The following is a 15,369-nucleotide window of genomic DNA, read 5'->3' as shown; positions in this document are numbered from 1 at the left end:
CTAATAGTAAATCAATTTGATTCACTGTTAAAGAGTAATGCTATAGAAGATTTCCTAGTTTTGTATTATTGTGATACTTGCATCAAATAAATAATCAATTTGATTCATTGTTAAATAATAGTGCCGTAGAAGATTTCCTATTATTGTGTTATTGTGATATGTGCACCTAATAGTAAATCGATTTGATTAATCGTGAAAGAAGAGTGCTATAGAAGATTTTCTATTATTGTGATATTGTAATAAAGAATCAAATATAGAATCAATATTTTATAATAAAGAGTCAAATATATTCATTGTCAGGCCCTGTTCAGTTAACCTTAAAAAATAATATTCAGTAAAAATAATTTCAATTCAGTAAAAATAATTTCAGTTTAGTAAAAATAAGTTCAGTTCTGTAAAATTAATTTTAGTTCAGTAAAAATAATTTCAGTCAACAAAAATCAGTTACTCTAAAGAAGAAATATAATAGAGAATGGGTAAAAATAATTTCAGTTTAGCAAAATTAATTTCAGTTCAGTAAAAATAATTTCAATCAGTTCAGTAAAAATAATTTAATTTCAGCAAAAATGATTTTAGTTCAGTAAAATTAATTTCAGTTCAGAAAAAATAAGGTGAAGTGAACTGGGGCTTATAGAACATTTCTTATTGTGATATTTACATGTATAAAATATTTAAATAATTTTCAAATTGTAGACTTGATATATATAGTTTAAATCAAACAATATTGAAATATTTTATATCAGAATTTAAATAGTATAAAAAAATATAATAATAATAATAAAAAAAAATCTTGAAGGGAAAATGACAACACCAAGAATTGACACGTGTCATTCTTGGTGTCTGTTTTATTATTATGTTATTGATTATGTAAAACTAAACTTAAAAGGATGTAACCCATAAATGAATTCTTTTGTTGATTGTATTTGACAAATTTCTTGGCTGAATTTCGGCAACTACTCTCTCTATTTATTAAAGGAAAATTTAACAATTACGAACCAACCTTTGCTCCATTCTTCGAAAATGGACCAAACTTTAAATCTGACCAAAATAAACCTAAGTTTCTATATTTTTTTTCTCCCATATAAAACCAAGCAGGTAAGTTGACTTGTTATAACAGGTTGCAATCCACGCGTCATCTCCTCATTGGTTAATTTTTTAAAAAAATTCTAATAATTTAAATAAATTATTTATTTTTATTTTTAAAATTTTGATGATTAAAAAAAAAAATCTCCCTCTCCCTACCACTGTCAGCCCCTCCTCCCCACCGCCACCCCCTCCCTAGCCGGCGGCCGGCGCCCAGCTCATTTTCCTAGCGCTGGCAACCACCATCCTCCCACTTCTCCTAATCACGACAGCCCAACCTTCCTCTTTCCCCAAACCGAAAACGACCTATACACCACCCCGAGATGGGACTTATTTATCAATATGAAAGAACAGACTTGTAGCATTAGGCATTCAGCTCCATAGATTGTGTAGAGCAGGTGACCTGACATCAAATTTTAATGTTGATTTCTTAACCTAGTTATTCACATCAGTTAAACATTATTCTTGGGTGAAAGGGAGAGGACTGAGCTTTTGTAACAATTATTAAATGCTGCTTTTCATGTTGCCATCTCCCAGAGTCCCGGTCTCTCACCATTACAGTCCAAACAGACCATAACCACCGGCAGGGGGAGGAAGTGGCTGGTAGTGAAGTGAGGGAGGAGGGGCTGACAGTGGGGTTAAGGGGGTTGGTTTGAGGTTTTTTTTTTTTTCCAAAAAAAATAAAATAAAATTATTTTATTTCATTTTGTTAATTTAAAAAAATAATTAAAGGAAAAAAAAATTACCGGCTGTTCAGGTCACAAGTCATTTGGGTTTACTGATAGAGAAAAAAAAATGCAAACTTAGGTTTATTTTGGCAGATTTAAAGGTTGGTCTATTTTGGGAGAACGGAGCAAAGGTTGGTGCATTCTTATTAAATTTTCATTTATTAAATATTGCCCAAATTTTCTTTGTACCTGAAGAATTATTTATTTTTATTTTTAGTTAATATAGTCCCCATCTATTTTAACAATCGTACGGTTTCTTATGACGTGTAGCGAATTATTCAACTCCGCCCTACTGTGGATTCATGATTTTTAAGCATGGCGGCGCTCCAAGGAAAAGAAGCTAGAGAAAAAGAGTTGCCAACAAGTTTTAGAAACTTGTAAACCGTTTACAGGTGTGAAGGTTACACCCCTTTCACAATCACAGATATTTCTAACTCCATAGTAGTCTAGAAGCATGACTGGATGTTCGGGGATGATGGTACGAATTTGACTTAAGAGAAGTCAAACCCGCCCTAAATAGGCCTCTACTTGATTCTTTTGATATTCATGCACGTTTTTCGATTGATAAGTGTCATTTATGACACATATAAGGGTGTTTTTCTCCCTTAGTTTTAGGTTTATTTCGGTGTTTCTTTGTTATTTCTATTCCTTTTAGTCTTGTTTTTAGTTAATTTTGTCTTAGTTTATGGTTTTAGGCCTTACCTGTGAATAATATGCTTTTTGCTCAGTTTTTAGCTTGATTTGCGTGTTTTTCTATGTGATCTTACACTCTTTTCTCTCTTGGTCTATTTTCTAGGTACTTGCCACTTTGCTCGATGTTGATGACCAAAGAGAAGGTGAAAGAATTTAATAGAAGAAGCCTTGAAGCCATAAAGACGTTAAGAAGCAAGTAAGCAAGAGCACGCAGCACTGCAGCATGCACCATGGCGTGGCGGTTCATGCCATGGCGCGGTCGGCTGCACCGTGGTGCGGTTGCCCTTGTCGTGGCGCGGCAGCCTAGCTCTGCCAACCGCGGGCGCGGCCCAACCACCCATAGGCGCGGCCCTGCGGGTTTCCAGTTTTGGCCAGCACCTAGAGATGCCTCGAAGAAGCCTCCCCGCGGGCACGACATGTTGCCACCGCGGGCGCATAACCGGCCGCCGCTGGCGCGACTGTCTGGGTGTTTTTCGATCTTAATTTTTAGATTTTCTTCTTTCTCTTCTTGTAATATAAAGAGTACGATTTCTTAGACCTCAAAAAGAAATTTTTTACATTTTCTCTCTTCTCTAACTAGGACTAGGATTAGATTAGGAGTTTCTCTCTCTAGTTTAGGAGTAGTTTTAGAGAGAGAAAGCTTGGGATTTCAATGGAGATTTGAGAGCTTGAAGAAGCAATTTTGTGGATTCTCTTCTCATCTATTCAATGAGCTTTTCTAACTTTCTCTCACTTTTATTGCTTTCTTTAATTCTTGTTTTTGCTTAATTATTTGTTAATTAGAGTAGATAATTAGTTTACTTGTTTGATTCTTGCTCTAATTCTTGTTTTACCTTGTTTTCCATGTTTTTCTTCATTATGTTCGCTTAAATTTTGTTCTAGGGAAATGGATGAAGGTTATGTTGATGAATTGAATGATTTATTTTGATTAGTTTGCAATCGATTCTTGATTATTGTGTGTGAATGATGGTTACATGGATTAGAATCTTTTTAGCTAATTGATTCTAAGTTTATAATTGTGCTTTTAAGCAATTGTGCAGAAGTGAGTTGATTGAGAGTCTAGATTCTTCCATACCTATGCTAGGCTAGTTGCACGGGAGTGAATTGGCTTAGTAAGATAACTACCATGCTTAATTGCGCGGGAGTGAGTTGAGTGTATTGATCTTTCCTAATTGAGATCATGATCATCTAATTGCAATTTGTTGTTGAACTCATTAATGTGATTGGATTCCTCTTTCCCTAGTTTTTGTTAATTGCTTTAAGTAGTGTTTTAGTTGTTCCTCTCTCTATCTCACAACCTTTCCTATTAGTTTAATTAGCTTAAGTTAATGCACTTAGTCCTTGTGGTTCGACCCTGGCTTGCCACTATCTTGTGTAAGCTTGGTAGAGTAAGATTAGGAATATAAATTGTTGATTTGATCTAGGATAGTAGACACGACCTATTATCCGGCGATCAAATTTTTGGCACCGTTGCCAGGGACTAAGGCGTTCATTAGTTTGTGTTGATTAGATTAGCTAGGCTCTTGTATATAATTTTGATTTTTGTTTGCATTTCTTTGCTTTGTGTAAAAAAAAAATGGCATGCTTATCTTTTCCTCAATTTGATGATGAATCCTTCTATGCTTACTTTGAAAGACTTGATGGTTTCCTTAGTTTCCATGGTTGTTCTCTTAGTGATGCTTGTGGTATAGCTTATTGGGGCATGAATGAATATACTAGGGGAATGGTTGAGAATATGTATAATGGTAGATTCCATCTTTTGCCTATGCATGATGCTTGGAATTTCTTTACATAGCTTGCTAGAGATTCTTATGATAGAGAATGTCATGTTTCTTGTTTTGATTTTCAAAGTCAAGATTCTTTTAATTTTTGCATGAATTATCTTGATGCTTTTAATATGCCTTGTGATGATCCATATATGCATGTTAACCCCTTCCCCTCTTATGCTCATTGTGATGAGGTGTGTTCTAATGTTGATGATATGCGTGTTAACGGTGATTGTGAACCTCAACCTAATAACATTGATGCTCAAATTCTTCCCTAAATACAATATCTCACCCAACAAGTCCAAGAGCTTCAAGAGGAACAAAAGTTGAGAGAAGTGAGACTTGCCCAAGTGATGAGTGCTAGGGTTGTTGGAAATGGATGCAAGACACCTCACTTGGAGAGTGAGAGTGCTTTTGAGGATGTTATGGGCAAAGGGTGTAAAGGTGAGGGGAGATTTTCTTGTGATGAGCAGATTTTTGAGGATTTTGATCCTTTTCATTCCCCTTTTGAGCTTGAGCGCCTTCCTTCCACTTATTCACCCCCTTTGAGAGCTTCCTTTGGTGAGGATGTGAGTGAGCCATCTTCAATATTGGATGAGGGAATTCATGAGGAGGATAATGATGAATTTGAGCAACCAAGAGAGATTGAGAGTCCCTTGGATGATGGTGGAGGAGTTGAGAATGAAGAAAATGTTGATTTTGTAGATTCCAACCCCCTCCCCATCTTGATGAGTCTACCTTGCATGTTTGTGACCCTTCTATCTATGAGTATTTGGACTATTTTGAGGTTATGACTAGTGTGTTCATTGAAGGTGTAACGAAAAATCATAGCCTTTTGAGAGAGTTCATTGGCAATGCTTCTTGGGAAAGGGATGCGTTTGAGAGAAACCTTCATCCTTTCAAGCATGGTTTTGAGACTTTAGGCTTTGAGATTGTTAAGGGAAGTGTTGTTCATTATGGGGGAAAGGAGGATAAGGTTGTTTCTCTTGGAGAGTTTTTGTTTGAGGGAGATGTGAGTCATGAGCATTCTTTAAAAGATTCCATGATTGATTTTCATGCCCTCATTGGTGATGTGAGGCTTTGTGAGACCATTGCTTCTCCTCCCCTTCCTCATGTCTCCTTCTCTTTAAGTTTTGACCTTATTCTTCCCTATTCAACCTCTCTCCCTTCATATCTCATAGAGCCTATTAAGGACCCTCTCTTCTTTTATGAGATTCCCCTTTCTCACCCTCCCATTATTGAGGAATTGGGTGATTGTGCCACCCAAAAAGATTTTTTTATTCTTCTTCTTCTTGATTTTTCTTCTTTATTTTGGCATCTCCCTCCTCATTTGCGTGCAATAATGTTGTTGCACGTCCTCCTTCCGTCATTTTCCTACCGGGTATCATATGAAATGTTTAGTAGTGCTTTTGACAAGCTCTTGAGATCATTGAATTATTATTTCCTAGAGCGGTCTCGCTTGGACATTAAATAAGCCTTTCTCGGGAAGTAACCCGTGATTTACTGCTTTCTTTTTCTTTTCTTTTCGTATAGTTTTTGTCTCATGGACGTGTTTTTGTTTCTTGCTAGGTACACAACTCGATATACTCTTGTGCATTTGCTTGGGTCAAGAATCAAGGAAGATCTACCCCTTCTTTCCTATTATGTGGATTTCAAGACATAATTTTGGAGATTGTGGCTCATATGTGATTATTTCGGGTCTTTTTGAATGCGTTTGCAATTTTTTCTCAAATCCGGTAATATCCTTCTTTTTCCCTCTCTCTAACTTTTTGTGGATTGGTTGGTGGACATGTGTAGGTTTGTTGGATTAATTTCTTTCTTTTCCCCTCCCATGGATTTTATGATTTATGATATGAGTGTATTGTCTCATTCAAGCTTGGGGGAAGGTATTTTATCATGCTTGGGTAGAATGTTGGTCCATTTTTGCCATGCAATTGAGTATGTACATTTCCATGTGTTTTTCTTATATATTTTGAAAAACTCCAAAAAGATTTTCATTTCTATCAAGGAAAATTTGCAATGTGTTTTGTTTTGTTCTTACTTTGGACATAATACTTTAGGATTTGTGTTCTTGAATGATTTTCTTCCTAAATAGTAACGGTGTGCATGCTTTGAGATATCTTGGGTTGATTCTAGGATAGAGTATGCTAAGTTAGTATGTTAAGAACTTTGGGACCTTAAATCCCTAGTCTACTTGTTTGTGGTAAGGAGTTGCTTCCTATAGTGAATTTGAAGCCAATAGTGAGTTTTGGCTACAACCATGCGAGCTTTCATTTCTCTAGCCTTCTACCTATTTTGCATGAGTGGCACATGGATCCTTGACTATCGCTTACTTTATCTAGAACTTGACTTTTATCTCCCGAGATCGCGACCGAACCATTTAGGAAGGACAAAGGCATCTTTTTCGGGTGGTTATTTTTGCTTTTCTAGGTTTCGATTTTATATTTTTGGTTTTGGGTTTACATTTGCCTCCTTGCTAACCATTTGAGCCTTATACCTTCTTTTATAGCCATATTACTAGACTTCTTACCATTTGTTTTATTCTTTTCATCTTTGGTTTTTGTGAAGCTAGTGGTGATGAGTTTGTTTGGTGATAATATGTGCAATAGTTTGAAGTTATAAGCTCATTTTGTATAGCAAATACGTATTTTGTATAAGTTTGTAAATAAAAGAAAATGTAAAGTTGAAAAAGCCGTCCATAGTCAAAAGAGGCGAGGACAAAGCAATAAAGTGAAGAAAAAAAAAATTGAAAAGCACAAATTTTTTTGATGTAGTTATGATTTCCCTAGTTTAGAGCATTGAGGACAATGCTCCATTTAAGCTTAGGGGAAGCGTATCTATTCTTTTTGTATATATGTTTCGTGATTTTGCTTTGAATAAGATTGGGAGTGTTGGTATTTTTGTTTGAGTTTTGGTGATAACTTGGTTATGGTGTTGAGAATTGGCCATTCTTATGTTTCACAATTAGGTATACCACCAAAATTTTCAAATTTTTAGCCTACCTTTACCCTTTTTGCCCATACGTTACAACCCTTCAAAGACCTTTTGACCTTTATGGTTGAGTTACAAGTTGGTGGAGGGAGATGGGAGTCAAGCTTATGGAGCGGTTTGCATAGTCAAGATGTCGAGTATCCCTAAAATCTCTTCTTTTCCTGTTCCTTAGAGGAATCATTGAGATGCTCACTAGAGGTGGATTTGAAGCTAGTAAGGAGAACGGGTAAGATTGTTTGGGATGAAAAGTGAATTGAGTTCTATAGCTCTCTATGCTTAGCATTTCTTATGTTTCAATCAACCTTGGATATCTTGAAACGTGCACCCCTTTACTTATTTAGAAAGTTTGGCATTCATTTATTTTTGTTCATTTGCAAAAGTCCATTCATGAACATTTGTTTTCTTTCCTTTTCTTTTGATTTCCTTTTTATGCATTACCTTGTTTTTTTCAAGAGTTGTGGGTTAAACTCTTAGGAAACCTTACCTAACTCTGGGCGATCTAGGGGTTTAAATGGCTTATCTTTAGTTGCTAAAATTGACCGTGATTCCTACGAAAGTGAGTTAGTGTACATTCTCATCCTCTTTAGTGTGTTAGTTTTGCTTGAATAAATCTTTCTCCTTTTCCATTTTGTTTTTTTCTTGCTCGAGGACGAGCAAGAGTTAAGCTTGGGGGAATTTGATAAGTGTCATTTATGACACATTTTAGGGCATTTTTCTCCCTTAGTTTTAGGTTTATTTCCGTGTTTCTTTGTTATTTCTATTCCTTTTAGTCTTGTTTTTAGTTAATTTTGTCTTAGTTTATGGTTTTAGGCCTTACTTGCGAATAATATGCTTTTTGCTCGGTTTCTAGCTTGATTTGAGCGTTTTTCGATGCGATCTTTCACTCTTTTCTCTCTTGGTCTATTTTCTAGGTACTTGGCACTTTGTTCGATGTTGATGACCAAAGAGAAGGCGAAAGAATTTAATAGAAGAAGCCTTGAAGCCATAAAGACACTAAGAAGCAAGTAAGCAAGAGCACGCAGCCCTGCAACATGCACCGTGGCGCGGCCAGTTCACACCATGGTGTGGTGGGCTGCACCGTGGCGCGACAGCCTGGCTCTGCCAACAGCGGGCGCATCAGCAGCCACTGGGGGCACGGCTCTGCCACTCGCGGGCGGTTTCCAGTTTTGGCAAGCACTTGGAGATGCCTCGAAGAAGCCTCCCCGCGGGCACGACATGTTGCCACCGCGGGCTCGTATCCGGCCGCCGCGGGCGCGACTTTCTGGGTGTTTTTCAATTTTAATTTTTTAGATTACCCTCTTTCTCTTCTTGTAATATAAAGAGAACGATTTCTTAGACTTCAAAAAGAATGTTTTTACATTTTTTCTCTCCTCTAACTAGGATTAGGCTTAAATTAGGAGTTTCTCTCTCTAGTTTAGGAGTAGTTTTAGAGAGAGAAAGCTTGGGATTTCAATGGAGATTTGAGAGCTTGAAGAAGCAATTTTGTGGATTCTCTTCTCATCTATTCAATGAGCTTTTCTAACTTTCTCTCACTTTTATTGCTTTCTTTAATTCTTGTTTTTGCTTAATTATTTGTTAATTAGAGTAGATAATTAGTTTACTTGTTTGATTCTTGCTCTAATTCTTGTTTTACCTTGTTTTCCATGTTTTTCTTCATTATGTTCGCTTAAATTTTGTTCTAGGGAAATGGATGAAGGTTATGTTGAGGAATTGAATGATTTATTGTGATTAGTATGCAATCGATTCTTGATTATTGTGTGTGAATGATGGTTACATGGATTAGAATCTTTTTAGCTAATTGATTCTAAGTTTATAATTGTGCTTTCAAGCAATTGTGCAGAAGTGAGTTGATTGAGAATCTAGATTCTTCCATACCTATGCTAGGCTAGTTGCACGGGAGTGAATTGGCTTAGTAAGATAATTAGCATGCTTAATTGCGCGGGAGTGAGTTGAGTGTGTTGATCTTTCCTAATTGAGATCATGATCATCTAATTGCAATTTGTTGTTGAACTCATTAATGTGATTGGATTCCTCTTTCCCTAGTTTTTGTTAATTTCTTTAAGTAGTGTTCTAGTTGTTCCTCTCTCTATCTCACAACCTTTCCTACTAGTTTAATTAGCTCAAGTTAATGCACTTAGTTCATGTGGTTCGACCCTGGCTTGCCACTTTCTTGTGTAAACTTGGTAGAGTAAGATTAGGAATATAAATTGTTGATTTGATCTAGGATAGTAGACACGACTTATTATCCGGCGATCATCGATCAACATACATACATCAACTAAATCCTAAACCTATTTAATCTACATTGGTTGATTAATAATGCACAATCAAATCTAATATTGGTGATCACTTGAATTAAAATCATATTAGCCTAAATCAAATTATTAATTATCTTATAAGGCATGATTTCTAGTACAAATTCTCCTTAAACCTGCAAAAAAGGGCGTGATCAAGCAATAACAATAAATCATAATCAAGCAACATATGATTAATATAACAAACATCATCATAAGAATATCATCAAAATATTGTTAGTAGTAAGATCCTAGACATGATACTAAATAGATTAATAACAAATCCTAGCATGTCGCTAATAACAAAATCAAAGGGTTACGCTAAACATGATACTAGAAATCGTTATAACATCTTAAACATAATTTTTATTCCAAATCAAATGAATAATAAAAAGGGTAACTGAATTACTCACTTTGATGCCTCAACCTTCTTACTATTAAAACAATACACACGTTAGTACACTTAAACAAAGTTAAATCAATAAAGTAAATAAATCAAATATGAATTGAAATATAGATTTGGGACTAAACCCTTAAACTATCAACCTTTCACGCCGAGGTCGAAGGCAATGTCGAGTACGGCTTGGAGTATTCGAATCACGCAAAGGAAGTATTGTGACTGATTTAAGAGAATATCAAGGATGGTTTTAGGCTAAGGCTAAAAACATGGGTGTTTAAGAACTTTTGAGAATTATGATGGCTATTGATGATAGTTGTTGATAGGTAATTGATGGTTATTGTCCATGATCCGAAACGGGGAAAATGACCTCTACATATAAGAAAAAAGAGTTTGGAAGATCAGAAAAGATCATAAGTCCAAATTGAGATAAAACAACTTTGACGCGTCGCGCAAGGTGTTGTCGCGTCGCGTTAGGATTGTCGCTGTGCGATGGTCCTGGCGTTGCGCGCTGGTTCTAAAAGATATTAAAGCCGTACAAAGTCTTTTTTCTAATGACATTGTGTTTCCAGAAGATATCCGGACGTCTCTGTATCTGAATAGAACAAGGATTATTTTACGAGAAGTTTTATTCAATCTCGAACTCCTTTGATCTTTATATTTTCGGGAAGGATAAATTAGAAACTTTTAGAGGATTCTAGAAGTTCCTAACTGATTTAAAATTAGGAATATAATCATATAGGGCGTAAATAAAGTATTTGGACTACATATCATCATTGGGTCGTAGTTAAGGCGGACCTAGGCTCGGTTTGGGCTCGGTTTAGTATTTTGGCCATAACTTATTCGTTTAAGTCGAATTTGGGCTTATAATATATCGTTGGAAAGCTCTTTTTGAGCCCCATCCAACTAAATAATAAATGAATTGGGAACATGGACTAAAATAATCTATTTTTGATGTTTTTTTATGTTTTGGACACGAAATGAACGATTTTAAGGACGCGAAATGAATGATTTGGGTTAAAACATTTATGTAAGATTAGGAATATGGTTAAGGATTAAGGAAACTTTGCGAGACTCTTCAACTCTTTACCGAACTCGTAAATCAAAACGTGAAAGGTAGTCATCACTAGGTTTGGTTTTTGGGGAGACACAATTGGGTGTCTACATAAGCCCCCACTTTGACTGAGTTTGGAGAAACGTAAGTTTCGAAAACGCTAGTCTGTTAGGTTTCGTAGTGTCCAACACTACGTGGAATGAAACCCTCCCAAAATCTGCACACAAATTAAAGTAACTAAACATGCACAATCACATAATTATTTAACAAAAAGAGAGAGAAAGACGATAATACCCTTGATGTGTGCTTCGCTCCTTTTAGAGCTCAAACTTGAAAGCGTAAAGCTCCGCAAATGCGCAAGCCTCCAACGGCTCTAACCCTAGAGACCCCACCTGAACGGCCCCTACCGCGAAGCTTAGTCGGGGCTAGACAAAAAGAACTTAGAGTATTAGAACTAAGGTTTTTTCTTCTTGGAGATCCCTTAAAGTTCACAACTCAAGTGTCCCTTCCCAATGCCAAATGATTGGTATTTATAGGGAAGGGATTGAATTCCAATCTCCCATCAATGTGGGAGAGTTGGTAAAATGCATTTTTATTCAATTTAATTTAATTCAAAAATCAAATTGAAATGCAAATGAATCAACAAACGACAAGTGTCAGGTGGTGAGCAAGGGGTTAGGTAAGGACCACAAGGGGGGGGGGGACCATCCTCCCCTTGCTCCCCAAGCAAACCCACACAGAAGCTCCCACACGCACAAGCTGTGGCTTGGCATAAGCGCAAGGCCTGGCTGGCTGCCAGCCTTGCTGTGCGGCACAGCTGGCACACGCACAGGCCAACTTGTGTGCTGGGCCTCATGCTGTGCGGCACAGCCAGAACACGCACAGGCCAGCTTGCGTGCTAGGCCTCGTGTTGTGCGACATTGCTGCTCGCATGGCTTGGCATGCTTGCTAGGCTCTCGCTGCCCCCACAAGGCACCTGCTGCCAGGCCCCCTACTAGCCAAGCGATGCGTGCTGGTGCTAGCTTGTGTGCTACCAGGCGCACCAGCCTCGCAAGCATGCTCGGCCAGCAAGCCCAGCACGCGTATGCATGCTTGGCTTGCGGCACACCCATGCATTGTGGTTGGTTCCCTATGCTCGCCTAGCCTTCGCATGGCTAGGCCAATGCGAAGCTACGACTTATCTAAAACTTGTCGTTTGCTTGATTTCTCGTCTCGTAGAATTCTAAATTCGACTTGACTTACGACGCTCGGTTTCGACGCTCTAAGCTCAATATCCGACGTTCTTTATTTGTAATACTCTAATGACTCATTTAATCCTTCGGATTAATTCTTCGTTTTGGTTCAGTTACTCGATTGGGTGTGACCCGAAGGGTTCAGTCCAGATTAAGTTGTAATATTAATTTTGCATTAATATTACTGATCGGAAGCAACCTCTAGCTAGGCATTCCGATCACTTGACCTCACTGAATAATTATCTTTCTAATAATTCCGAACTCTCTATCGGAATAATACACTTGTTCGAAGGACACCATTCCTTTCAATCTCCCACTTGTCCTTCTAGACAAGTGCACTGTTAGTGTATAGCCTATTTCCTATGTCACTTAATACCTCTTCATAAACTATAAGGTAAGATTCTTCATCATCCTTATTATGTCCAGAAGTGTTTCTCGATTTCCGAGTTCGACTGTCAATAAGCAGATAATTTCTAAAATCCATCTGAGCACGACCATGCATTTTCACAGTCTTGCTCTTCGAGAGACCTTGTAAACAATAGAAACATGTTCCCTATTGTTAATAGGGAGACATTCCCAGTCTTGCATTGTTAGCTTCCCTTACTAAGTGGACCTAGCCACCCAAGTGTTGTCGCTATAATCCCCATTTACGATAGACGTTTGACAACATCAAAATGGACTAGTACTCAAACAAGAGAACTTACAATACTCATGGTCGAGGAAAGAGGTTCTGATAGTTTAATGAGCGATATACTTATGACGATTGTCAAATCTCTTAAAGTATTTGTATGGTTTCGTAGTGACCTACACTACGCGGAATGAAACCCACCAAGACACGCCCCCATAATAAATGCAATTAACAAGCAAAACATAATTAAAAAGCATAAGAAAGGATAAAAGATTATACCTTTGACGCGTGCTTCACTCAACTATGAGCTCTTACTTGAACCCCGAAAACACGAGGCCTCTGACGGGATCATACCCTCGAACCCGACCCGAGCGTCCTAAGCCTCGAAGGTTAGTCGAGGCCCAAACAAAAAAACTAAGAGTTTTACGAATTCAAGGTTTACTCAAATCAAGAGTTGCCTTTTCAATTCTACTCAAGTGTGTTCATTCCCAATACCCATGCCTTGGTATTTATAGGGAAATGGACCCTTGATTTCCAATCTCCTATCAACGTGGGAGAGTTGGTAAATTCAATAATTTATTTAATTCCAAATTAAATAAATAATTAAATCAATCACTAATGGACAAGTGGCGTAATTAGGGGCTAATGAGTCATGCCTAAGGTTAGGTGGGGGGGGACCATTGCCTTGCTTCCCCAAGGCTTTGCTTGGTCCCCACAACCACACACAAACCGGCTTCAAGGAGGGTTGTGCTGGCTGCCAGCTAGCACCAGCAAGCAGCCTTGCATCCCCAGCCAGGCAGTGCGTGCTGGTGATGGGCGATGCTTGGCGCTGGTGCTGCGTGCTAGTGTTGTGCGCTGCTAGCATGCTATGTTGGTGCTGGCCTAGCACTCCCACGCAATCCCTCGTACACACACGCAGCTACGCACAGCCATGCCAGCCAGCCCCTCACGCACGCAAGCCCTAGCATGCGTGCTGCTAGCGAGCCACGCATGCTGGGCGATGATGCACACGCACACGCACACACGTACGTGCCTAGCACTGCCATGGTGTTGTGCGTGGTGCTAGGGCTGCGATGGCGCCTAGGCATGATGCTAGGGCTGCGATGGCGCCTAGGCATGGTGCTAGGGCTGCGATGGCGCCAAGGCACCCTTGGCACGCATGGTGCGCCTAGCACACCATGGTGCACCTAGGTTCATGTTGAGCCAGCCTAGTCTAGCAGTCCACATGGCTAGGCCAGTGCGATGCTACGGCTACGCTCATACTTGTCGCTTGTGATTTTACGACGCTTGGTCTCGACGCCCTAGGCTCGATATCCGACGTCTGTATTCGTAAAACTCCGTCGACTCATTAAACCCTTCCGATTAATTCGTCGTCTCGGATCGGTTGTTCGATTGGGTTCGACCCGAAGGGTTCAGTTAAGATTAAGCTGTAATATTAATTATACCTTAATATTACTGATCGGAAGCGGCCTCCACCTAGGCATTCCGATCACTTGACCTTACTGAAGAATTAGCTCTGTAATAATTCTGAACCCTCTATCAGAATAATACACTTATTAGAAGGACACCATTCCTTTCAATCTCCCACTTGTCCTTCCGGACAAGTGTGCATATAGTGTATAGCCCATTTCCTATGTCACTTAATGTCTCTTCGTGAACTATAAGGTAAGATTCATCGTCATCCTTATTACGTTCAGAAGTGTTTCTTGATCTCCGAGTTCGACTGTCAATAAGCAGATGATTTCTAAAATCCATCTGAGCACGACCATGCATTTTCACAGTCTCGCTCTTCGAGCGGCCTTGTAAATAACAAAGTCATGTTCCCTATTGTTAATAGGGGGACATTCCCAGTCTTGCATTGTATGTTTCTCTTACTAAGAGGACCTAATCTCCCGAGTGTTCCCGTTATGATCCCCAGTTACGGCAGACGTTAGGCAACATCAAAGAGACTAGTACTCAAACAAGAAAACTTCACAATACTCATGGTCGAGGAAACGAGTTCTGATAGCTATAATGAGAAATGTACTTATGACAATTTTGAATCTCTTAAAGTAATCTCATAGGTCGATCCAGGAAGTTCCAAACTAGCACCTGTGCAAATGATTTATGACCATCATGTCCTTGCAGCACAAGAAACTATGCTGTAAATCATACTACACACCCTCTGGTGGTCATCAATCGTCCATCAGTTAGATGACCTCGATTAGGGATAATTTTCGATTTAAATATTCAATGTTCACTTAACAGGTGTTTCTTTATCCAAGACATGGTCTTGATACCCTGTTTTGAATATTTCCATAAATCGAATGGACTCATTATTTAATTCTAAACCACAATTATATAGCAATGGAGTGAAAAATAATTTTGCACAAAATTAATTACTCCATTAATGAATGGTTTCAATACAGTGTCTTACATTAAAACAACCAGTTTAATTAAAACACATGTACAGGGAATTTCAAAGCCAGTCTCCGATGTGCTTGATTCCCATTGCCTTAATGTG

The sequence above is a fragment of the Chenopodium quinoa genome, unplaced genomic scaffold (assembly GCF_001683475.1).
Source record: "Chenopodium quinoa cultivar QQ74 unplaced genomic scaffold, ASM168347v1, whole genome shotgun sequence".
In the NCBI taxonomy this organism is placed as follows: Eukaryota; Viridiplantae; Streptophyta; class Magnoliopsida; order Caryophyllales; family Amaranthaceae; genus Chenopodium; species Chenopodium quinoa.
Note: the sequence above shows the minus strand (reverse complement) of the source record.